Source organism: Pipra filicauda, unplaced genomic scaffold, assembly GCF_003945595.2.
Source record: "Pipra filicauda isolate LSUMZ 115617 unplaced genomic scaffold, ASM394559v2 scaffold41_size5083284_pilon, whole genome shotgun sequence".
NCBI lineage: Eukaryota > Metazoa > Chordata > Aves > Passeriformes > Pipridae > Pipra > Pipra filicauda.
The window spans coordinates 2,679,531-2,682,348 of NW_024104554.1; the positions used below are offsets into that span (position 1 = coordinate 2,679,531).

The following is a 2,818-nucleotide window of genomic DNA, read 5'->3' on the forward strand; positions in this document are numbered from 1 at the left end:
AGAGCCTGGAGTAAAAGAGCAAAGGAGAAACAAGTTTTTCAGTAGCATAATGCTTTGCCAGGTCATGAAGTGGCTGCTAAAGCCGTGTTGTCTGGCTTTACTTTCGAAACAGCTCAGTCTTCCATGGCAGTCAGAGACAAAAGCTGCATTTTCTGTTACTTTGCTCAGTCTTCTTTCCTCCAGCTCTGTTTGTGCTCCCTTAAGGGAGACGGGATCAGAGTTCAGAAGTAGAATCATCAATTTTTCCTCATAATGATATTTATAAAGATGTTCATAACATTTTAAATACTATGCAAGAAGCTTCTCAAACAGGGTTTCAGAGCCTTCCCCTGCATATAACTTAGGGATACATGACAGTGTAGTTACTTAGAGGAAGAAGCTTTGTATTTAAGTGTTGTGTGTTCTTCTTCACCCTAGGCAGATCCAGTCAGCGGATGTCCGTTTCTGAATCTGGAAAAAAAATTCTTTTGATTAGATGAATATAATTAATTTTAAAAGGAAATAATAAATTTGTAAGCCCAAAGTCTGTAGAACAGATCAGCAGAAAATAACACTCTTCTCTAAAGAACAAGAGATAGTGCTCAGCCATGCCCTGGGGTCTTGAAGACCAATAGAAAATCTGAACTGAGATTCTCACCTCTCTGAAGTCAACTGGACTGATTTTCAGTGACCGAAGTAAAGCCAAGATTTCACACCAAAGTTCAAGATCTTAGGAGAAAACCTAAGGGGGAAAAAAAAATCAAAATTAATAAAAATAAAAAAGACCAAAGGCATGTAGTTAATTTTGTGTGTATTGGGAATGCTTTGTGGATTTCTTAATGAGACTAAAACTGAGCAGAATCATAAGTATTTGTGGGATTTAAGCCTAATGGTAGAGCTGGTGTTTCAGATAATCATAAGAAAATAGCATAAAGAAGGTATTGGATTAAAATGGTAGGGTCGCATAGTGACTAATAACTTATTTGATCTTTTCAAGGTTTAAATACAGAACTCAAATCAAATAAATGGGTCGGTTACTAATTAGAGTTGCCCAAATGTGGCAAAGTAAATTAGATTATTTTTGTTTATACATTTGAAGGAATGAGAGGTTAAAGAACTAGTTACAAAACTGACTTGGTCTTCTAGGGGAAACCCATGATAAACTTGATCTGTCTTTGAGAATGTTTTTTGTCTCCTACCCTCTTGAGATTTGGTTAATATTAATGCAAGATGTGAAAGGAAATTCAGTGCTTCACATTTTAGTAGCTTTTAGTCTTGCAAGAGAAGGGATAGATAAATGAGATAAAGAAGATTTTGTTTGAAAACTTATTGCAAAACTGAAGGCTTTTACAGTCCTCCAAACACTTGTGCACTTGCTTTATGCACATTGATATAATTTTGTGAAGCTCATTTTCAAGACAGAGGGTTAAAATTGCACTGGTGTGAATTCCATGATTTCAGGTTCAAGTGAATGTGTCTTTTGTGCAGTTAGCTAATAAATTATAGTCAGCTACACAGCATTCCTAAGTCATTACAGAAATCCTCAGTCAATACAAAAGTGAGTTTGTAGTTAAAACCATGATGCCTCTGAAGTTAGCGATTATAGATAAGGACGTTTTATGACAGAAAAACTATTTTTTTCATTGATTTGCAAATCTCCACTCTGTGGGTGTCCACATGCTGGAAGTTAAAGGCAGCAGACAGCACATGGACCAGCTGGCCCGAAGGAGCTGCTGTTCCAGCCCCGGGGGGAGCCTTTTTCCGGTTAAGCAGGTAGGAGCACATTGCAGCCAAAACCACCCTCAGCAAGGCATTGCTGCTGCCAGGCCCTGAGGAGATCAGGCAGTCAAAGCAAGACTCGCAAGTCTGTCATGAGGGGTCCTTGAGGGTTATGGCCTTTCACTAGTGAAATCACAGCAATGTTAATCAAGCAGAACAACAAAAAATTGTGTTTCCCAGTTCTTTGGACATCTGACCCTAACTCATTGATCAAAATAATAGATAAAGGATGGGGATTTTAGTGGAAAAGTATCCTAGTACATCTGTCTGAAAACTAAGAACTGACGAACATAGCAGCAGGTACATAGGGCACTAAATCTGGATCATTCAGCCATAAAACTGGGAGCTCCTAGTACTCAATGGACTCCACCAGGCTTTTCCACCCTGGCTGCGGGGCTCTGCTGGACAAGGGAAGAAGGCACGTGGTCCAGGCTGCGGGGTATGGCTGTGGAGCCTGCCCTTCCTGAGAGGCACCGCGGGAGACTCGTGGGAGTTCGCTGGTCGTTACACCGGTGGGTACATGGGTGGGCAAACCGGCAGGTACCCTGCCAGGTACCCGGTGGTACGGGAATAGGTAAACTGGCAGGTAGAAGGGCAGGTACATTGGCGGGTACACGGGTGAGTAAACTGGCAGGTACACGGGCGGGTACACGGGTGGGTACGCCAGGACCATACCCAGTGATGTTGGGCCATCTATGGCGCTCTGCGGGTGCCCCTACCCCCAGAACCCAAATAGGTCCGATTTCACCTCGAAGTGCCCGGCGTTGCCCTGACGAACACCCTGCGGCCCCCGCTGCTCGGGCAGCGCCATCCGCACCCTCCACAACACCCGCCGGAGCTAGGACGGTCCTTTATCCCCGGGACCCCCTGCCGTGCCTGCGGGAGGCTGCGGGGCCAGGGCGCGGGTTCCGCCGGCGGGCCCGGTGCGGTTGCCGCGGTGATGACGGGCAGCCGCCCCTGCCCGTGCCCCCGCCCCGCAAACATGGCAGCGGCAGCGGCGGCCCCGGCGGGGAGCGGCGGCAGGTGAGGAGCGGCGTGGCGGGGAGGGGACGCGGCGCCC

At 46.0% G+C, this 2,818-nt stretch overlaps 1 long non-coding RNA gene across 4 annotated transcripts; it reads right to left on the reverse strand.

Moving 5' to 3' along the window:
• Positions 1-362: 362 nt before the first annotated feature.
• LOC114000467 lies at positions 363-2,482 on the reverse strand. Of its 4 annotated transcripts, none has more exons than XR_005565099.1 (3): positions 2,434-2,482; positions 638-721; positions 363-450 (listed from the first exon to the last, which is right to left on the reverse strand). It is a non-coding gene; the product is annotated as an uncharacterized LOC114000467 (long non-coding RNA). The 4 variants fall into 4 exon arrangements; XR_005565098.1 differs by lacking the exon at positions 2,434-2,482 and adding an exon at positions 2,129-2,366; XR_005565096.1 differs by lacking the exon at positions 2,434-2,482 and adding an exon at positions 2,115-2,366.
• Between the last annotated feature and the right edge of the window lie 336 nt (positions 2,483-2,818).